Consider the following 23,793-nt stretch of genomic DNA (forward strand, 5'->3'; position numbering starts at 1 on the left):
GAAGTGATTCATTTTTTTTGAGCTGTTGATACATTTTAGATATGAGGCCTTTGTCTGTTGTATGGTTAGTGAAGATCTTCTCCCACTCTGTAGGTTGTCTAGTTAATTTTCTAGCTATGTCCTTTGCCATACAGAAGCTCTGCAGTTTAACGCAGTCCTACTTCTCTAGACATAGAGCTCCCCTATGATGCAGCAATTCCACTACTTGGCATCTACCCAACCATCCAGAAACAAGGACATACTAAAGCCACTAGCACAACGATGTTCATTGCAGCACTAGTTACCATAGCAAAGAATGGAACCAACCCAGATGCCCCTCAGTTGATGAGTGGATCAACAAGATGTGGTATTTATACACAATGGAATTCTATGCTGCTGTCAGGAAGAACAACATCGCCCCATTTGGAAGGAAATGGAAACACTTAGAAAAAATCATATTAAGTGAAGTAAGTCAGACTCAAAGGAACATAGGCTCTAAGGTGTCCCTCATTTGTCATAATCAGTAGAAACCTTGAGCTCCCCTAGCAGAGATATACAATAGAACAAAACCTAGATACATAAGTCCATGTCGTATGACACTAAATGAAAGGACCTCCAGGATATAGAAACAAAAGCCATATAATGAGTGATTGTTGTCCTTAATGTACTGTTATCTCTCGTCTCTTTTGCTGTCTCTTGGTTATCTCATATTGTTACAGTATTTCACCTTGTTATCTGATATATTGTATATACGTATATTTGGTTATTTGAAAACAGATAGGGAAGGGGGGAAAACAAGATAATGTTCCGGGGGGAGGGGAGGGAAATGGGGACCAAGACATGAGAAAGGGTATCAATGTATGTGAAGTGATGCACCTTCAATCTGGTGAATATAATGTAACTCTTCTATTAATTACAAAAAATATATGGGAAAAAAGAAATGATTGTATTACTGCATGCTATCATCCCATGATGGAATTCCAGTAGAAATAGACAGCTAGATAAACTACAGAATATATTGAAATACATAGAAGTAGAACAAAACATTTTTGAATGGTTGGTTGATGGTTATTGGAGAAATATGGGGGGATATGTAATCAAGTCTAGAAGATACCTGACAATGTGCTTTGTTTTCATCCTGTAGCGATATCTTGTCTGATACCACAACAAAACGTGATGAACTTAACAACAATGAAGGGTATGTTCTGAAGATATATGCACCACTCACCTAGGTATACTTATAGATATTAACATGAATGTAGGTACAGACACACATGAAAGTATAGTCAAAGAAAGGAAAGTGATTTAGATTAGAGAACTTTCTTGGAAGTATTGATGACAATACAGGATTTTTGATATTTTTCTGAGATGCATTGGATGTAATATCTGCAGCTACCTTTCTAAAACCTTAGCTGTCTTAAGAATAAATATCAAGAATTCTTCTTATTCCTAATGTATTGTGGTGGCCAAAGCCAATTCAGTGTTTTGATGGAAGCCCCAGTAAGAAACTACTCTGCAGGTGCTCCATTATCTCCAGCTAGAGGATACAACACCAGCATTGACCCTCCTCCTCCTACACTACCACCTCCTCCTCCTCCTCCTCCTCCTCCTCCTCTTCCTCTTTCTTCTTCCTCTTTCTCTCTCTCTTTCATTCCCACCCTCCCTCTCTTCCTCCCTCCCTCCCTCCCCCCTCTCTCTCTCCCTCCTCCCTCCCTTCCTCCCTCCCCCCTCTCTCTCTCTCCTTCCCTCCCTCCCTCCCTCCCTCCCTCCCTCCCTCCCCCCCTCTCTCTCTCAGAATGAGAAAAGACTAGTCCTTAGGGAAGTTTTAATTTGAAATATGTTTTCCTATAATGGCTCACCTCCAAGGTGTATTTCAAGCCTTAAACAAAATTCTGCCCAACTACGTGTCAGATGTCTATATCAAGAGATGATGATGAAGACAGGAGAATCTTTTTGGGCCTGTGTTTATCCCGATGTATCTCATTTCATTGCTCTGGGAATTGGGTTGGCCAATATATAATGACTTGACTAGCTTTCCAGTTGTTCATGGTGAACTGACAGCTGAGGACAGGCCCCTCATATTGTATGTGCTTTATTTAGTGGATGAAAAGTCTTTTACCATCAAGTCAGGGTTATAATTTTATGTGAAAGGTAAATATGACACTAAAGATTCAAAACTTGGTGTATGGTATATGTATGTTTGTTTCCTCATACATTCTGGATGTGAAGGTGAAAAACTCATGAAACATAAATGTAAATATTTTAGTTTTTTATTAAATGCATTTCATTATAAAACTGGTGTAGAATATCCCTTTAAATTGATATTATACAGGACTTTGGTTTTGGTTAATCTTGTACAATGCATGTACTTTTGTTTGGATTTGCACCAAAGTTTTGGTTCCTAAGACCAACAGATTACTATTTTCCTAAAAAGGTAAAAAAGCCATATGAAGAGAGACAAAATGTGACTGATTTTATTTTTATTCACATTTTACAGCAACCACATGCAGAAAATTGCAAATAAAATTCTACTGTCTCTATCATTCAGGTGGGTAAGACTGTAGAAATACAAGCAATGAAGTATGTATATAAAATATAACATTAATATTTGTAGTGAAAAGAATCTAAGAAAGTCCAAACTGAGCAACAAGAGTTTCTACTGTTAAGATGTTGAAAAATAACCTGTGTGTGCCTTCATACTATAATCCAATTGATCTTGGAAAATTGTCTTAAGCTGGTCTTATAACTCAGAAAAAAATGGCATTTAAGCAAGTCTATGTAATGACATATGGCTATGTGTTTTTCTACTCATGAAAGTAAGTAAATATAAGTTGGGTGCTGGTGGCTCACATCTCTAATCCTTGCTGAAAGCTGAGGATTACCACTGGAAGCCAGCTTGGACAGGAAAGTTCTTGATATTCTTATCTCAAATAAATGACCCAGAAAAAGCCAGAAGTGGCATTTTGGCTCAAGTGAGTTTGCTAGTCTTGAGCAAAAGCAGCTCAGGGACAGCACCTAGAGTACAAGGCTCAGGAATGGAAAAGGAAGAAGGAAAGACAGAAATACTGGAAGAATGAGAGGAGGGGTGTGAGGGAGAGGGAGAGGGAGATTGCGAGGAGGAGGGTGTGGGAGAGGGAGAGGGAGTGCAAGGAAGGAAGGAGGGAAGCAAGGAAGGAAGGAAAGTAGGAAAGAAGGAAAGAGGGAAAAGTATGGAGGGAGTGAGGAAAGAAGGAAAGCAAAAATAAAGGAAAGAATAACAACGAAGTGTTAAACTTTTGGAAGTATAGGTTGTATTCTAATAACTCCCTTATTTATGTGATTCCTCCATTCTGGAAACACGTTCCTTAGGCTTCCACTCTACATATGAGAATAATTTTATACTGTGCCTTAGAGTACATAAAAATTAATAGTATTTTCATTTGAGTTTCAGTTTTAAAGACTTTGAAATCTTCCCAATTCATCGTCATGACGACATAAACGATACAATCAACCAATGGATAGTTCGTTTAAAATATGTGACAGAAAGGCTTCAAAGCACTTAGAGTTCAATTCCATAAATATGTATGGAATTGAATTCTTTTTCATGTGTCCATAGCTGCGCAAGGAGTACCCCCAAATAAATAATCATATACATGTTAAAATCCTCAATAAAAATCTTAGGATCCAAGTGGGCATTAGTCGTTTTAGGGCCTCATGCTTCCTGGACAGGCATTTTACTGACTGAACTACACTTCTAGCCCTTCCTACTTTCTTATTTCTGAGATAAAGTTTGGCTTTTTGCTCTGACTGACCTGGACTTCAGTAGGAAGACTGAAGTTGCCTTATTGACCTGGCTGGGACAAGAGGCTCACATCATTACACCTAGCTTGTCTTGTTGAAGTGGGTTTGTGGAATTTCTTTGCTGGGGCTGGCCTTGACCTGGTATCCTCCTCAGTCTCATGAGTAGCTAATATCATAGCTATGAACCACCGCACACAGGCAGGTAGTCCTTCAAGCGCTTAGGTCAGTTATGCCTTCACTGAGCTTTAACTATTACAGTCTGACAAAGATTCAGATTGATGACTTTTAATGTGCTAAAAGAAACTGATAGATTCATCTTCAGAATTTATCAATATTTAAAGAGTTTATACTGACAGACTAGTCATTTCATTTCCATTTTTGTTCTAGCTTGCAGTTACTGTGTGGTTTCTACATACCCTCCAGTATACTGTTTAGGAGGGAATGTTGTTCACTATTCAGTGCTTCTATTGCATAAAAAACTGAACAATGTTTTTAGATAGGAATGCACTAATTCTTCATACCACTGGCCACTATAATCTTAAATAATGTCTTTTTAGCATCTGACATATAGTTTTAGGAATTGTTGAAATGTGGTGCCAAACTCTCATTGTCTTTATTTATTTTAGGATTTTGGCAATACTACTGATTTCTGTCGATCTTGGTCTAATGGTAACAGATATTATAGTTAGGACCAGCAAACTACATATTCCATTAGAGTACAGAACAATTTCCCTTGTGATTGCTATATTTTTCCTTTTGGATGTTGTTCTACAAGTATTTGTGACAGGGTAAGTTTTATTCTCTCTGAAGCCTAAATCTGAAGAACCCTACTGAGACTGGCTCCTCCACCAAGTAGCTCAGGCACACTATTTCCCTTAACTGTGTGCTTGAAACTCCCATTTATCTCCTTGATTTACATAAAATAACATTTATTTGTCAGTCCTGGTGCTTGAACTCAGGGCCTGAGCGCTGTCCTTGGACATTTCTCAAAGCTAAAGAACTAGCACTTGAGCCACAGTACCACTCCCAGTGTTTTTCTATATATGTGGTGCCAAGGAATTGCACCAGGGTCTTGGTGCATGATAGCAAACATTCTACTAGGACAAATGCCCAGCCAAATTTTTTTCAGGATACTAAATTAATTAGAAGATCAATCCAAACAAATGTGTGCCTCTTGAAAAGCATTCTTTAAGCCAAGGCCCAAACCCAGATTTTCATTGAGTAGCTTTAATTAGTTTTATATTGCTTGAGACACTCTCATGGAGTAGTTGAGAAAGGTCTTTGAACAGATAAAGCTTAAAGGGATTTACCAAAAGGGACCAGGTAATTAATATGTCAATGTGTATGTTAAGAAGGAGAAGTATGAGTGCCAGGAGTCTGTCTTAATGGTTGAATGCCTGGCAAGCGTGCAGAAAGACCCAAGTTCAATTCCTCGGTTCCACATATAGAAAAGGCCAGATGTGGTGCTCTGGCACAAGTAGTAAAGCTCTAACCTTGAGAAAGTCCAAGGACAGTGTTCAGGCCCTGAGTTGAAGCACCAGGACTTGAGAAAAAAAGAAAGAAGAAGAACCTGGGCCCAGTGTCTCATGCCTGTAATCCTAGCTACTCAGGAAACTGAGATCTGTGAATCACAGTTCCAAGCCAGCCCAGGTGCTAAAGTCTGTGAGATTCCTATCTCCAGTTAACTACTAGAAAACTAGAAGTGTTTCTCTGGCTCAAGTGTTGCATGGTATCTTTGAGCTAAATAGCTCAGGGACAGTACCCAGTCCCAGAGTTCAAGCCCCATGACTGTTAAAAAATAGAAGGAGAAGTATATACTTGAGGTCTATAGATCAATACTTTGATTCTGACTGGAATTTCAAGTAACGTTTGATAGTATGTGAAATACTAGATTCTGCACTCTAAATAGTCCTGAGTTCATTGAAAGGAAAAGTTTCAATGAAAGCATCTGCAGGTGATGTGGAGATTACTTATCTCATTAGTGAGATGTAGCAAGAAAGAAATAGATTGCTTCCCTTTCCTGCTTGCTGGTTTCTGAAAAGTAGGATGGGTGAGGCAAGCCTTGGGGATGGGCTGCTGGGCGAGTCAGGCACTGGGTTTCCTAGCCTCCCTTTCTCCAAGTCATTTCAGAAGGCAGTGTATGTTCTTTCCTGAGGACTTGTTCTCCTTCTTCTCTTGAGCTAAGCAGAGTTATTCACTGCCAGGTTAGTCTGATCCTGACAGACTGCCTCAGAGTGTGAAGATGCTTTTCCTGGAGGACTAGTGCTCACCTCTGCAGGAGTCAGTGGTGGAAAGGAGTCTGGTAGATGGATGTCTGTCTTTGTCCTTTTAAGGACACAGCAGCCCCTTGGGATTCCATTGTGGGTGCAAGGACAGATTATGAGGTCAGAAGCGCAGTTCCTACCCATCTCATATGATACTCCCATATTGATCTGGGGATAGTATGATGTACTGAAATTGTTGCTCAACAGAACCGTACACTTGCACTTGTCTTCTTCCAACTCCATTGGAGAAGGCAGTGCATGCCTCTTGTCCAATGGCTGGGGTAGATGGCTTATCCATTAAGCTTTGATTGTCATCAGGTATGCAAGTATGTAATAATACAAATTTACTACTTGAATACCTTCCACCAGTATTATGTTTTCTCTTTCCCAAATCCAGTCCATCCATTTCATAGAATCTATTACAATAACAATTTTAATGAAGTTGAGTCAAGTACTTTTTGCTCTAAAGATTTTCCTCTATCCTCTTAAAGAAGATAACCATTTTTTAAAACTTTCTCTTAGAGGAAAAAGCATTATTTTTCAGATTTCCTCAATATTACAGATGCTGCAATCACTATCATTATTTTATTTATGGACATCACATACATATTCTTTAATGGTACATTTTTTAAAGATATACAAAGGTAGGAAACCCATGACTTAACTGTCACCCTTTTATTTCATTTGTTCCTTAATTTGTACTTATTCTTGGCTTAAATTGTGTATATTGAACTGATTTCTGTTTAAGTTCTGAACCTGATACATTTTTTGAAAATAAAATATTAGGGATGATGACATGGATTGAGTGGTAGAGGCCTACTTAGCAAGTGTAAGAACCTGATTTCAAGGGACTGTAACACAAAAATGGAAGAACAAATGAAGGGAAAATGATACATTTTCATACCCTTGGGAACTAAATAAAGACAGCATTTAAGGCCAGTTACAGGTATCTTCACTAAAGTACTTCCAATCGATATAGGAACTGGAAAGTCATTTTGAAATTCTCCCCTTGATGATCTACTAACCTGCTTTTCCTAATATTGCAAGTGTATTGACTTGAACATGTATGAAGTTTCAGTGGCTCTAGTTATACTTCTCTAAAAAATAGCAGATGGAAACCAGGAAATCACGTATATGGCAACCCAGATAATGGATTTTTGCAATGGCAGTTTGGTAAAATGAAGAATGTTAAGGCAAAGTTAAACCAGTAAGGGATTACTAAGTAATATGTGTATGGGTGTGGCTGTCTGTCTGTATCTGTGTCTGTGTCTGCCTCTGTCTCTATCTCCCTTTCCCTAAATGGCCAAAAGCCATATTCATTAGAAATCAAAGAAATAGATTCTTTCTTACCAAAGTTTCTGAGAGGTCCAGTGTGATCCCCAAGTAAATATTGCTTTCGCTAGGGTTTGGATCTGGAAAATAACCTCAATCCATATGGTCCTTCAATGGGCAACCTCAACACCAATTGAGACCTTGCTAGCAAGACAACACTTGAGGTAGCAGCTACAGCAGCTGAATCAAGATGGATCAGAGTCAGAGTCGTGGTCATGGCCAGAGGTAGCATGAAGGATGATAAGGACAAGAAAAGGAAATATGAAGTACCTGTACCAACTAGAGTGGAGTGACCAGATGCTGCCAGCAAACTGCCACTAGTGACACCTTACACTCAGTGTCGCTTGAAATAACTGAAGTTAGAGATAATTAAAGATTATCTTCTCATGGAAGAAGAATTTCTTAGAAATCAGGAACAAATGAAGCTATTAGAAGCAAAGCAAGAGGAGGAAAGATGGAAGGTGGATGACCTGGGGGGGGGGACCCTGATGTCGGTAGGCACCTTGGAAGAGGATCACTGATGACATTTGTGCCATGGTGTCCACATCTGTGGGCTCTGAGCACTGTGTCATCATCCTTTCCATCCTGGACAAGAACCTGCTGGAACCAGGCTGCTCAGTCCTGCTCAACCACAAAGTGCATTCGGTGATAGAGATGCTAATGGATGACACGGTCCCTCTGGTCACAGTGATGAAGGTGGAGAGGCTCCCCAGGAGACATATGCAGATATGGGTGGCTTAGACAACCAAATCCAGTATATTAAGGAATCTGAGGAATTGCCTCTCACTCATCCTGAATATTATGAAGAGATTGGTACAAAACACCCATCATTCTCTATAGGCCACCTGGCACAGGTAAAACTGTTGGCTAAAGCAGTAGGAAATGAAACATTGGCCACTTTCTTGAGAGTGGTGGGCTCACAACTTATTCAAAAGCACCTAGGCAACGGGCCCCTACTTGTATGGGAATTGTTTCGAGTTGCAGAAGAACACGAACCATCCATTGTGTTTATTGATTAAATTGATGTCATTGGCACCAGAATGTAAGATTTGGACTCTGGAGGTGAGAGAGAAGTTCAGAGAACCATGTTGGTGCTGTTAAGCCACTTGAATCATTTTGATTCAAGGGGGGATGTGAAAGTGATCATGGCCCCAAACCAGATAGAAACTTTGGATCCAGCACTGATCAGACCAGGCTTCATTGACAGAAAGTTTGAGTTCCCCCTGCCAGATGAGAAAAAAAATAAGCTCACCTTCCACATTCATAAAAGCATGACTGTCCTGGCAGACAACGTGACTCTAGATGACTTGATCAGGGCAAAGATGATCTCCTGGGGCCAACAATAAGGCAATCTGTACGGAAGCTGGGCTGATGGCCTTGAGGGAACGCAGAATGAAAGTAACAAATGTAGACTTCAAAAAATCTAAAGAAAACCTTGTTGATTAAAAATAAGAAGGCACACCTGAAGGGCTCTATCTCTAGGAACCACAACTGCCTCAGGAAAGTGATGGGAGTTTTCCTGGCTCTCCACTGGGAAGCTATTTGTGCCTGCCCAGTGGAAACCATGGGTCAGATGATTTTACTAAAAATCCCCCTTTGTCTTAGGAAATGTGGCTTGTAGGTCTCACATCTGGCAATCTCTGTTGTCTATGCTGTGCAGCACTCTGCTTCCCAATAAAGTGAGTTTTTCACAAAGAAAGATAGAAAGAAAGAAAGGAAAAAAGAAAGGAGGAAGGAAAGAAGGAAGGAAGGAAGGACAGAAAGGAAGAAAGGAAGGAAGAAAAGAAGAAAGAAAGAGAGAGAGAAAGAAAAAGAAAGAAAGGAAGAAAGAAAGAAAGAAGGAAAGAAAGAAAGAAGGAAAGAGAGAAAGAAAAGATGAAAGAAAGAAAGAACACATCAGCCTCCACCCTAGACCACTGAATTGGAAACTCTGGGATCTGTGAACCATGGTTGAAGCAGTTCTGCTAAATGAATCTTGTTGGACATGACCACATCTTTGTGTTTCTGAATGGAGGAGAAACACCAGCCAGTATGGTTGGGAAGTATTGCAACCTGTTCCCTGCCTGATATGCATGTACTAGCTGTAGGGAGCCTCTGTTACTAAAAGGAACAACACCAATGTAACAAACAATCAAAGTTCATTTGGGGGGAAGATGAAAACTAAAATAGTCTATAAATCTGAATGAACTCGTTACTGTTTGTCCAGACAGTAATTTCTCAATCTTAGCATTACTGATATTTTGAGAAGATAGTTATTACTTGGGTAGGGAAGAGAGGACAAAAACATCCTAACATTCTTCCTAGATTCATATTTATTGTAGGGTGTTTAGTAGCAGTCCTAGATGTGATTAGCACCTGCATCCATTTGGTTGTGACCACCAAGTATGTCCATATGTTACCCAGTGTCCTCTGGGATGAGGGGTATAGCTGACTGTTAGAGCACTAGAGCAGAACGTGGAGGCCATGGGGGTGGTGCAGAGCGATGTAACATATGTACACAGATTTAAACGTATGTATTGATGAACTCTTCTCTTTCTGAACTAAAAGTATGTATCTATCAATTTTTAGAATGATTGTATTCTTTCAGCTTCTGAGGCTGATAACACTTATGAGGATCTTTCACCTTGCAACTCAGAAAAGACATCTAGAAAAATTAATCAGAAGACTGGTAAGTGGGCAGGACATGTTTGCTTCCCATCCTGGTAAAAGTTTTAGGTAGCAATATCAAATTCTTTGTGGTTGACTTCTGTTTTACAGCTTCATCATTTTTGTTCCTCCCAGGTGTTGGCAATAAGAGACGATATGCCAAGGATGGATTTGACCTAGATTTAACTTACATCACTGGTTTGTGAAACTTAACTATTGATTGACTTCTCTTAATTATAGTACTGTTTTTTGAAACTTGTCATGTGATTGACTTATGTTTAATCCACCTTTTCCTTTGAAGTAAGAATATTCCCTTTGATTTTCCCAAACTACAATGTTTTTTATCTAAGGCACATTGGTTTGAGCTTTTTGTTTTTGATTTGTTACTATGTTGGCTTCTTTGGTGGTTCTGGGAAAAGAACTCAGTCTCTTGCTTGCTTGGGCGGCTCTCCTACTTCTGCCACACCACTAGCACTTTTTATGTAATTGTTATTTTCAAGGTAGGGTCTTGCTTTCTGTCCCAGCTTTTCTGAGCTACAGTTCTTCTACTTGTATGCCATTGTACCAAGCCATTTATTGAGATGAAGTCTTTCCATGTTCCTCAGATCTTTGCCTCCTGAATAGCTGATTTCCAAGATTGAGCCAAAAATGCCTAGCTTTTTTGCTTTCTCTCTCTTCTTTTTTGTTTCTCTTCTTTCTTCCTTTCTCTGTCTCGCTTACCTTCTCTTCTTTCTTCTTTCCTTCCTTCCTTTCCATACTCTCAAAGTATTTTTCTCAATGATTTCATAGGCTACTGTGTTATGGTAATATATTGGTAGATTACATCTGGGCACAGGTAATCTCATTCATTTCAAACCAAGACTCCCTGGTGGTTAGACGGTAAATACGATGCAATTTCAAGTGGCTCCATTAAAATTTCACTTATTATTTATTCAGTTTTGTTAGCTATCTAAGCATCCAAGAGAAAGAGACCTTAACCTTCTAAAATCCCAGAGAACAAGTTCATTATCCATGAGGTCAGGTTTGCTAAGGGAAGAGGGCTTCAAACACTAAGTTCCTGTTGAGCCTAAGGATAGTATGATATTGCATAGCTTGTTTATTTACTTTTGTATTGTATTGTCAGTCCTGGGGCTTGAACTCAGAACTTGATAACTGTCCTTGAGCTTCTTTTGCTCAAGGCTAGCACTTTACCAGTAGAGCCACACTGCCACTTCTGGTGTTTTCTCTTTATGTTGTCCTGAGGAATCCAATTCAGAGTGTTTTTGCATGCAAGTCAAACGCTCTGCCACAAAATCACCTCCTTAGACCTCTATTGCTTCATCTTAATGCATCATCTTGGTTATGTCACTATCATATCAACTCCTCTTGCACTCTGAGAAAAGAACCTGGATAGATGTACCAATAATTTTTGTTATTGTTGTTCCCATCTGTACTGAATTTCCTAATAGGGATTCTTTTGCCAGGACAGTTCCTGGCACTGAATTCAAGCCCCAGGATTGGTAAAAAAATATATTATATATATATATATAGTTTAAGAGAAAATATAGAACCTCACACATCATCAGAAAAATACAGGTGGAAACCACAATGTGATATCACTGTAACATTCCAACAAGCATGGAAATTATTGAATAGATAAGAGGTAACACATGCTAGTAAACCTGTGGAGAAAGATGGCCTTTGACAAGCTATTGATGGGGATACCAATTATCATAGCCATTCTAGAAAACTGTGTGAAGATTCTCAAACAAATCACTCTTCAATGATCCTGGCATCCAATCATACCTCGACTGGGTATTGATGCGACTTTAAGAGATCATTATGTGGCAGAGATGTATGCACCCGTGGTTAATAGCTCACTGCTCAGCAGTGAATAGCCAAGGGATGAAATGCACCACTTCAGTGTCCATCCAACGTGAATGGTGTGGCACCTCTAATGATAGCACATTGTTTATTCCTGCAAACAACTATCTTTGTCAACAACACAAAAGGAGAAGTTATATGTTAAAAAAATAAGCCAAATGGCAAGTATGGAATATGCGAAATAGCAAAGCATTGATTTCAAAGAAGGTGAGCCTAGACTAGTGAATACCGGATACTTGGGTGAGTCAGAAGGAGGAAGGTTTGGGAAAAGGTTGATGAATGAGCAAGAGATTGTAATGACATAAGACGTAACTTTTCACTCAGCTGTTGCACACTAGATTGATTACACACAACAGCATTGTTTTATATATTAATGAAGAAGAAAGGATTTTAAAGTTTCACTATGATGTTATGTAATGCTTGACATAATAGTTGTATTTAACCTGATTTATGTACATGTATGTGTGTGTTTTTGTGTGTGTATATGTATATACATGTGTGCGTCTCAAAATCTCATGTGGTACTTATTAATATGCATGACATTTATTCTTCTGTATGTATCAATAAATAACAACACGGTATCACATACCTAGAAAAAAGGCGGAAGTGGTAGTGACGCTGAAGTGGTAGAGCTCTAGCCTTGAGAAAGTCCTAGGACAGTGCTCAGTCCCTGAGCTCAATCCCAGGACTGGCAAAAAACAACAACAACAACAACAACAATAAAACAATGGGTGCTTAATTGAAAAACCATCATTATGTAATGCATGCTTATATAAATAAACCTTTACTGATGCAGAATCCACATTGCCCTCATCTTACATTTGTCTATTAATGCAATTATGTATGAGGGCGAGCAATGAACACAACGATCAAATTGTTGACAATGTTCTGGCATTTATAATCACTTTCCAAACACTGAAAGTGTTCTTTTGAGTATTGATTACCATAGACCAGTTTTAATGTTTCTTGAGTTTCTCATAGTAGAATCATATGGTAGCTCTTTTGTAACTGTGTTTCTATCAGCAAAATAAATTCTAGGTTTGTGCCCTGGTTGTTCTTTTAAAAATAGGATTAATATTTATAGATCTGTGGAAAATGCACACCCAGAAAATATAGTGTTATATACTGCTCCAAAGAGTCATGAAATGCATTATATTCTGCAAATCCATTTGGTAGAAAGGAAAACATGCAACTATGACAAAATAAAGCTGGAGGAAGTGTAAATTTGGCAGCTGGAAGTTTTTGAGGGGACATTTTATAGCTCATATGACTTTAAATATTTGAGTTTGAAAACAATAAGGGTAAACATTGTACTTTGTGTTGATCTGTACATCATAAACATAACACTGAACAAACTTAATTCCTGAGGAGGCTAAGCAGGTCATATGCTCCTCCTTGTCCTTCAAAGGGAAGAAGGTTTCAGCATTGTATTTTGAACAACACTGAATATAGAAAGAACAGGGTCAGAGTGCAGATGTGTGGGACACAGCCACAGTTACTGGAGAAACAAACACAGTGAGGAAACATCAACAAGTCTGGCCACTTCTGTATGCAGTCAGGCCATGTCCCTTTGCCTCTAAGTCAAGTAAAAGCTACTTTTGCTGGAAAATACAATGTGTTCTTGATCTTAGCCATGCTCTCTTGCAGTCACTTCATAGATATCTAGGGATCCAGGAAGAACAGGATTTATAAAACTGCAAAAGGCAGACTGCTTTCCAAACATGATGCCTTTTCTTGTCATCTTGAAGAGAAAAATCCAGAACTATAAACACTGGCCAGGCCCCAGAGACAAAGGCTAAGGGCAGGTCATTCAGACTGAGACTTGGACAGATTTAACATGCCTACCTTAATGCCTCCAGCACCTTCCTGTTTAATATGAGGGTCTATCTGGAGATAGACAAGAATTAGAAGGCATGAATGCTTGGCTGCTTTGTCCTTCAGAACAAGGGGGGAGCTAGTGTATACTCTTAGGTCAAAAGAAGCATTTTGCAGACTTGAAGAAGAAGAAAATCAGAAGATTAAAGCTGTGACAAAAGCGTTTTCAAAAGTAGACAGCATGTTTTACTAGTATCTTTAAGTAGTTGTACAAAGGAGCCGCCTTCAACAATATAGTTTAGGAATGTATTTATCTTTTTTAGGAAGTGGCTCGTTTCTTCAATACCAGACATTATTTTGTATACAACCTTTGTAGTATGTATATCACTTTAATATATTTGCTACTGTAGATATGTAAGAAAGTCACCTTGGGTATCTTTCATTTAATTGTAAATATTACGTAGTAAGAAGTCAGATCAGAAATCTCTGTAATGCACTGGTGCTGTGTGAGCTTGGCAGCACAACATTCCCTAAGAAAGAGATGGGCCAGTGAGACCGAAGAGGCAGACTTACAGAGGAAGTGCTCAGGAAAGATCTGCTCGTGCTCTTATGCTCAATCAACTCTTCCTGCCTTTCATGCCAGATTGTATCACAGACAATTCAGCAAGTATGTTCTATGATCCACCAGAAAGTGTTGGTGATGAGAACAAGGCACGTGATGAGAAACGACAAAAGAAAACAGAAGAAAGAGAAGAATGTGCCCCCAGTTTCTCTGCTGTGTCTGTGTTCAGTTTTTCTCCTGTCTAGACATTAACACCTGTCTAGATTTTTTGATGGTGGTGTGGGTTTTTTTGTACTTTATTTAGGGTTAATGTATAGAGGGGTTACAGTTAGATTTTTTTAGGTAATGGTTACATTACTTCTCAAACCGTGATACCCCTTCTCATGTTTTTGTCCTCTTTTCACTGTCCCCTGATTTCCCAATCATGATTTTTATGTACATTTTTATTGCATTTTATTGTCAGAATAAACATTTAATGATGTTTTCAGGGACTGAGCATTTAGACAGCACCATTAACCTCTGCTTAGTGGTACCTATGTAGTATGATAGAATAAACAGTCTAGAAGATAGAATAAGCAGAATGCAGGATGATAGGATATACAGTCTAGAAAATAGAATTAGCACTCTGTTAGAAGGTTGATGGTAAGGAATATGAAGCATGAGCTGATTTTAGATTACTTGGGATGAAAAAGTCTTTAAGGACAAGAATCTGTCCCTAACGTCCTTCATGTCTCTTTGGCTCTTTGGTCCACTGGTCTTCCCGCGTTCCTCTCAGGGAACTTTGTGCTGGTGATGTTAAAAATCCTTTTAGAACAATTGAAAGGAGATAAGAATTCCTAAGAGAAAATTTAAACTTCGTTCCTAACTTTCATGTCAGTAGGCATACAACCCTCATACGTATCTCATTTCTTTCAGGCGAACGGTTTTATGACCCCAAGTATTTTCATCACCAAGTGCATAAAATAATGATAGATGATCACAATGTCCCCACTCTTGAGTAAGTCTGATGCCACACTGATGGTCAGAAAAGCACTAAATTCACTGGGCTTGAAATTTGGGAATGAATTTTAATTAACTAAAAATCCTTATTAAACCAGAGAGATGGTCCCAAGCTCCTTGAGCTGATTCAAAACTTTGGAAGGGTAGCAGGGTATAAAATTAACCCTCAAAAATCAACTGCCTTCCTCTACGCCAACAGTGAGAAGAATGAGGCAACAATCAGGAAAGCAACTCCTTTTGCAATAGCCTCAATGAAAATAAAGTACCTAGGAATTACCTGAACTAAGAACGTAAAGGACCTTTTGGATGTAAACTTTAAAACCCTGAAAAAGGAAATTAATGCTTGAAGTCTTGAACTGTATCCCACATAGCAAGTGAACTAGAAAATAACCCACAAAACCACAGGAAACACTGGTGTAGATTCATAAGGCATGAACTCTTGTTCATCCTTTCATAAAACCTTTGTTTAGCAGAGGTGAACACTTAAATGGAGCAAGAAAACTCATTTCTAGGAAAAGGCAGGAAATTCAGCCTTGTAGAGTCAGTTTTTGGTGAATTATAGGCATTTGGGAAGGACAAGTAGGTGTAGAATTCACATAGTATTTGACTGTGTAGAATTCAACAATTCAGTGCTGATAATAAGGAGCAGAGTACACATATATCCAGAGGAGTCAGCCAAAAAAGTTCAGACACCTGAATATAGATAGAATGTGTATAAAGATGTACTGAAAACAAGCACCAAGTTTGTGAGGAACTAGTTTGAAGGTCACAGCAGTGCAGCTTTTGTCTGTGACATTCTGCCCTTTGACAAATTGGGTGAATGACTGAGACACCAGTGAGGAGATGCAGTTCTTCTTCTACTGAGCAGAGAAGAGAACTCTTAAAAAATCCTCATCAAACCACCTGTGTATGAAACCCAATTCGAGGGGTTGTATGCATTTTCTAGAGTACAAGAACAAATAATCACCAAGTAAGAGCCTATGCACTAACAATTTACATCACAGTACTGGGGGATACGGGTCTCCAAGGAGTAATGTCCTCAGTTGGTGTCTGGACCTAAGCACCTGATGAGTCCATGTCCTTGTCATCTGAGTGCTTTAGAATATTGTGACAATACCAGTATACAAGACAGAGTATTTGTATCACCATGTCCTCGTGTTCTGTTTTGAAACTTAATTGGAAAGTTCAAGGCTCTGAGTTCATATCTCACCACCGGAGAGAAGTGGTAGAGGGGAAACCTAAGCTGGAGATGTCGCTCAACTGGCAGACCACATGCCTAGCATGCACAAGGCCATGCCTTCAATACCCAGCACTGTAGACAAAAAGTGTGATTTCTCTGATATTGTCCAAATTAACGTTTTGTGTATTTGCAATGTTGAAAATGTGGACAATATACTCACAAATATTATCATATACTGAACTGCCCAGCCAAATACCTGGCATATCCATGTACTAGTCCTCTGAGTGTTAAGCCATTCTGGAATATAACAATACATAGTATACTCGAAAGCCTGTCCATATCTTGCTCAGGGATGCAATTATGTTCAATTTTGAAATGAAACAGAAACAGTAGACAAAGTCAAAGACATTTTCCGTTGTGATGTCAAGTACTTGCAACCACAATGCTTAGTCAGATAATCACAGTCTGTGTATGCCACTCACAATAAGTCCTGGGACGTGACAAAGATTTCAGATGAGGAAGAGCTGTTTGACCTTGCGTCAATCCCTCATACCCCAGGACTCTGCAGCTTGAAATGCTAAGCATCACTTTGGATGGAGTCCTGCATTCCACCTGCAGATGCTTTTATCCATCAGAGCGGCAGGACAGACAGCCTACACTAGAGCAAACAAGAAATAGAGAAGACATAGAAGCAGAAATTTAGATGTTATATCATATTGAACTCCTATTAGCACATGAAATGCAAAATACATAAAGCAACAAAAGCACAATGAACACTGAATTAGGTTAGCTAGGAACATAATATGTCTCAATCTTGCATAAAAGCTTTGTTTTGGAGAGTTTACATTTTAACTTTTGCTAGAAGAAGCTTCATTTCTAGACAAAAGCAGGAAATACCCTTTGCATTTACATTGTAAAGTTGGTATTAGGTGAATTATTGCTAACATCAATGAAAAACTAAGTCTATGAATTCACATGGTTCTTGACTGTGTATAGTTTAATCATTTAGCACAGACGAAAATGAACAGCCGGGCACTGATGGCTCATGACTCCACTCCTATCTACTCAGGAGCCTAAGCTCTGAGGATCAGAGTTCAAAACAACCAGGCAAGAAATCTGAGAGACTCTTTTCTCCAGTAAACCATCAGAAAATTTAAAATGATGCTGAGGTTCAAAGCAATAGAGTACTATCCTTGAGCTGATGAACTGAGACAACACCCAGGCCATGAGTTCAAGGCCCCTGACTTAATCAAACAAAAATGAACCATTCTTGTGAAGTCTTCCATCAAAGGCTAGATATCTGCATATAAATACACATGTGTATAAAGATATGTAGAGACCAAGGAACTATTTTCAAAGTCATAGCAGTGCAGCTGTTGTGAATGAATGAGAAACAGTGAGCAGACACCTTCTCAGAGGAAGAGGTAAGAATGACAAAGAAAAAGAGGATGTGCAATCCACCATCCCTAGCCATAAAGGAAATGCAAATCAAAATGTCTCTAAGATTCCATCTTATTCCAGTTACATTGCCCAACATTAGGAGTTAGAACAACAAATGCTGGGGGGATTTGAGGGAAAAGGAATCCTATTTCACTGTAAACTAATACAACCGCTTTGGACAGCAGTCTAGAGGTTCCTCAAAAAAATCCCTTAACTGTGACCTAGCCATATCATTTCAGGGCATCTATCCAGAAAAACACAAGCCAGAACACTGTAAATACAGTTGCACCTCTATGTTCATTTCTGTAATATTCATAATAGCCCAGTTATGGGAACAGTCCAGATCGCCTACAGTGGTGAGTGGATCCAAGTGATGCAATACTGATACACAATGTAGTTTTACACTGCCATTAAAAATTATGTAATTTGGGGTCAGGTGTTTGGCCTAGTGGTAGAATGCTTGCCCAGGATGCACAAAGACCTGGGTTCAATTCCTTGGTACTACATATATGGAAAAGCCAGAAGTGGTGCTATGGCTCAAGTGGTAGAGCACTATCTTTGATTAAAAAAACCAAAGGACAATGCTCAGGCCCTGCGTTCAAACACAGGACTGACCAAAAAATAAAATAAAAGAATGTAATTTGGGAGCCTGGAGTGTGGCCTAGTGGTAGAGTGTTCACCTACCATGTACGAAGCCCTGAGTTCAATTCCTTAGTAACTCATATTAGAAAAAAGCTGGAAGTGGTGCTGTGGCTCTAGTGGTAGCGTGCTAGCCTCAAAAATCCCAAGGACACTGCCCAGGCTCTGAACTGAAGCTCCAGGAATGGCAAAAAAAATCTGTCATTTGCGAGTTAATGGATGGGCCCAGAACAAATCATATTAAGTGAAGATAAGTCAAGTTCAGAAAGACAAATGACACATAGGCAGAGAATAAATCTAAAATACATGGTGACATGATAAGTCATAGAGGACTCTGGTCAATCATATATCGTTAGACCAAAGCAGGCACTCTTGGAGGAGGAACAAAGAGCCTCTCTGCTTCCGTCTATGGGGAGGATAAGGGAGGTACACAAAAGTGGAAGGACAGAGAGTGAACAAATGAAGTAGTGATATTCAGTAGAAATCATGTAGAAAATGAACTATATAACTCGTGGAAGGGAACAGAGGTGAAATATGGGAGAGAATAAAGGAGGGGATGTCATTATCTAAAGACAAATATATTCATTACCTGACTGGTGATATGGTAACCCCTCTGTATATCACCTATATAATAAAAAGAAAATTGCAAAAGCAGCAAGAAAGCACAACACAAAAAGCTGCCACTCTAAACACTTAAACAGAAAGGTTCCATTGTTGAACTGATGTTGCAAAACTAAATGGGTCTATCACAAATCTGTCAAACTCAAAGACATAGAAAAATGATGAAAAAATTATAAGCAACTACTTTATATGAGAACAAATCGCACTAATCATTTAGCTGTAGAGAAATACTAACCATAATGTATGATCTAGGAAGTCATATAATGTCAAGAGTCATATGTACTTTTTAATTACATAACAATATTGCATTCTTATATTTTTGAATGGGATAGATTGGATAGTACTATTCACAAAAGACATGTGGAAAATAATGATGGGCAAGTAGAAATCCATACTACATGTAAAGAGGCTTGTGTGTGTATATGCATGTGTACATGCACATGTATATATGTTTATATGTATATATATACGTATATATGTGTATATATGTAGGCAAGTATGTCTGTGGCCCACTGAATACACACAAAGAAAGCCAGAAGTTGGCATGTAGGAAGACCATAATGAGGACTAATCTTACACAGAGTGTCACTGTCTTTATTTCTGCATAGTCATATTGTAGTATATGCTTGCACTATTGTATCTTTAGGAGTTCTCTGAAAAAAAGTGTAAAAGGTTATTAGTCAAATCTTTACTTTTCCCAGTAAAATGAAAGGTTGGAGATAAATGAGCACCTAATATGCATAGATACAAGGGGGTTAATACTAACTTGTTGTAATCACATATATATGAAATATGTGTGGACATATGTATCTTTGTGTTTTTCTTTGGATATGTATGTACATTTTCATACATGAGCCTCTATCTATGTATATGTTATACATATTATACCCACAACACAGATTACAATATTATATAAGATATGCTAAAGGTAATACCTAATATAAACCAGATTTACTATATATACGGTACATATAAGCATATGTAGTATATATTCACACACAAAATACTCAGAATGTGGAATTTGCATTGGGGAAGTTCATATATAAAAACTGCAGTACAGATATCACTGTCAGCATTTTTGCATGTTCATTGTAGCATGAGATGTACCCTTCTGATTTAGTTGGATAAATGTATAACATGTTAAAAGACAGCATTGTCTTTCTTCTAGTTTTTTAGCTACATTATGCTTTTTGACCATTGCAAATTAAGTGTAGTGATCTGAATGTATCGTTGGCATTTCTATGTGAGCTTAGTCACATGTCACTGATTGCTATTAAAAAAACATTCAGAATTATACCTACTTTCTGTTTCAAAATTATCTGATTAGTTCCAATAAGTTGCCTTACTTCTACTTCATTATTTTGTGGAAGCTGCTTTAAAGCATTAAGGGCTATTGCATCTGACGCAGTTTCCACAGAAAGTTAAAATATTTCAATTTCCAATATACTTATGGGGTCAAGAAACACAAAAATGTATCTTTTCTCATTGTACCTTTGTGCTTATATTAGCACTATTCAAAAGAGCTGAAGCTGGGCACTGGTGACTCACGCCTGCCATGCTAGCTACTCAGGAGACTGAGATCTGAGGATCACGATGCAAAGCCAGCCTAGGCAGGAAATCCATGAGACTCTGATCTCCAATTAATCACGAGAAAAACGGAAGTGGCATTGAAACTCAGAATGTTAGAGCCCTAGCCTTGAGCAGAACAGCTCAGGGAAAGAGCCCAGGCTCAGAGTTAAAACCCCATGACCCACAAAAAAACAAAAGCTACCTATTCACCAATGAGTACATATAAAACTGCTGTGTGTGGACAAAATGAGGAACGAGTCTGCTCTAAAAATGGAATGATATCATTATCAGGAAAATGGATAAGAGAACTCAGCATGCTAAGCCAAATATATCACACTGAGAGCTAAATGTCACATTTTTCTCTCCATTTGTAAATTTAGATTTAAAGATGAATAATGGGAAAGTACAAGAGGACCTTTTGGGGGAAGGACAGCAGTGGGGAGTGAGGACATGACAGGAGAAGGTATGGGACATATATAAAATGCTCTTCAGTATACTATCTGATAAAGTCAGAGCAACGGTTGAAATTATTCCGAGTGTGGAGAGCACATGTATGGAGGATACTGGAAGCACCACTGTAAACAACAAAGTTATTCCAATAAAAACAACCCCAAATCTGTAGACATTCAGAATGAGAGCTTGAAGTTTAAAAAAAAATACCCAGATCTCCAATTCTATTATGAACACTGAATGATAGCAATATTAACTGAACACAAGGCAGTCAAACAAGTCAGGATGTCAAAAAATGAAGTGTAATCATTCAAACTTTGCAAACCAGTGGAACATATTGAAATGCAACTGACCCTGCTCAGGTACTACTGGTCCAGGCTCTCAACTGAAGTGTATGCATTTGAAGAAGTCACATGGTTTTCTCCAGGAGGGAAACTTCCCTTCAATTCTTCATCATGTGGAAGTTTTTTCATAGAAGACCCCTCGCTGGTAGGATTTGTGACAGGAGTATGGGCAAGAGACTGAGAGTGTGCAATCACCAAGGAAATTCCTTCAATGGCCTCCTTCATGCTGTCCACAGTACTGTGAAGTTTGCCAAGGACAAATACCAGCATTTTCTTAGTCAATAAAGAACTCCTTAGAGGTATTCAGTGGTATTTTACATGGAGAAATGCTCATCATGAGGCAAGGCAGACTCCTCTGAGACCAATTCAGACAACTGAGAGAAGACATTAGAATCATCTGCTCCATTTATTTGATGTGTGATCTATAAATTAAATAACAGTATTTCAAAATGTATATGTATTTCAGAAAATACATTCAATCCCATACATCAAATATACAAATGAGATAATTATTCATTACCAGACCTGGAGTTCTTTTTGCTTCTTAAAGGTTAGAGGAAAAATTAAAAAGCAAATGCATAAGATAAAGATGTAAAGATCCTATTTCAGCTATAATTCATGGCTACTATTCCTTAATTAGTATTCAAAATTAATTAAGTAAAAATGTTTGAATTCGTAAAAAATTAACTTTGTTGTTTTCAGTGTCTTTTATCACTGAGCTCTTTTCTTCTGATTTTCATGTGAAACCACTGTTGTTGCGGCCATGGTTGTTGTCAGGTCATTGTTCATGTCATTCAAGGATGTGACTATAGAAAAACCTTACAGATATACAGAAGTACGGCTGGTGAGAATATTTCAGCAAGCAATTAACTCAAGAACACAGAAAGCAACCTTGCACATCCCATAATCTTTGGAGGATAGGGTATCAAATACATATTTTTTAAAATACAAATATTTTCACTAGGATAGTAATAAAATACAGAAACACTTTCCAGGAGAGAATTTGCTTATGTATCAAAAGATGATATTTGTATGATAAGAAGGATCCTAATACTGAATTAAGCAAAAGAAAAGGTAATGGTGAGCTGGGCTCTACTAGCTTGCATCTGTAATCTTAACTTCTCAGGAGGCTGAGATCTCAGAATCCATATTTGAAATCTGCTTAGGAATCAAAGTCTAACAGACTTATCTCTAATAAACCTTCAAATATTCAGTAGTGGAGCTGTGGCTCAAATGGATGAGTGGTAACCAAGAGCAAAAACACCTCAGTGGGCCGGAAGCATGGCCTAGTGGTAGAGTGTTTGTCCAGCATGCACGAAACCCTGGGTTCAATTCCTAGGTACCACATACATAGAAAAAGCTAAAAGTGGTGCTGTGCCTTAAGTGGTAGAGCACTAGCCTGTGAAAATGCAAGGACAATGCCTCTTCCTTTCTTTCTCTCTCTCTTTTTTTTTTTTTTGCTAGTCTTGGGGCCTGAGCTCGGGGCCCCAGTTATGAATACAAGCCTTGGAACTGGCACAGAAAAAAAGAAAGAAGAAAAAAAAAAAGAAAAACATCTCAGTGCCCATGCCCTCAATTGAAGTCCTAGGATCAACAGCAATAGAAAAGGAAAGAGTATTTTCCTAGATGCACAAGGACACAAGAGTATATTGATCTATGCGTTAAGAAAAAGCATTCACTAACAAGAAAACTCAATGGAATTATATTCAGTGTGTTAGTTTTAAATACTGAAAATTTTACCACAATATAAAATTCCCCTTAGGAAGAAAAAAGTATAATAAGCTTAAAGAAATTAAAAGGACAATTTCTTACTGCTTATGCGCTCCCCCCCTCCCCCTCTCTCTCTCGATTTCAGATTCTGACCATGTCAACTTTTAAACTTAGGGCTTCTCTTAACTCTTGCTCAACTTTCTACACCATGTCTGGCTTCAACCTCATCTTATAAGGCACACTGCCTGCCTCCTTTAATGCTACTTATTGTGAACAGGGAGTCTCCCAGAATTTCGTGATGGGTTGGCTTTGAACATGGACCTACCAAATCCCAGGCTTTTGATTACCTAAAGGAGAAGTTTCTGGTAAGAAGAGCTATTTCTTTTTTTTCATATACTTTTATTGTAATTATTAGAAATGTTACATTTTATTCACCAGATAGAAGGTGCATTACTTCACAAACATTGATACCCTTTCTTATGTCTTGGTCCCCATTTCCCTCCCTCCACTCTGCCCCTCATCTTGTTTTTCCCCCTCTCTTAGCAGTAATGGGACAGGAAAATGTGAGAAACATGTATATGACATGAAAGATCATGAATA

The 23,793-nt window shown here is 38.5% G+C and overlaps 2 long non-coding RNA genes across 2 annotated transcripts; one reads left to right on the plus strand and one right to left on the minus strand.

Annotated features, from left to right (window-relative positions):
- The first annotated feature begins 2,486 nt into the window (after positions 1 to 2,486).
- LOC150039103 (uncharacterized) lies at positions 2,487 to 10,027 on the plus strand. Its single transcript, XR_016534526.1, has 3 exons — positions 2,487 to 2,527; positions 4,386 to 4,547; positions 9,943 to 10,027. It is a non-coding gene; the product is annotated as an uncharacterized LOC150039103 (long non-coding RNA).
- A 6,184-nt stretch (positions 10,028 to 16,211) lies between these two features.
- LOC150039104 (uncharacterized) lies at positions 16,212 to 21,903 on the minus strand. Its single transcript, XR_016534525.1, has 2 exons — positions 21,493 to 21,903; positions 16,212 to 17,078 (listed from the first exon to the last, which is right to left on the minus strand). It is a non-coding gene; the product is annotated as an uncharacterized LOC150039104 (long non-coding RNA).
- Between the last annotated feature and the right edge of the window lie 1,890 nt (positions 21,904 to 23,793).

This window comes from Megascapheus bottae, unplaced genomic scaffold (genome assembly GCF_031878675.1).
Source record: "Megascapheus bottae isolate mThoBot1 unplaced genomic scaffold, mThoBot2.hap1 HAP1_SCAFFOLD_76, whole genome shotgun sequence".
Lineage (NCBI taxonomy): Eukaryota > Metazoa > Chordata > Mammalia > Rodentia > Geomyidae > Megascapheus > Megascapheus bottae.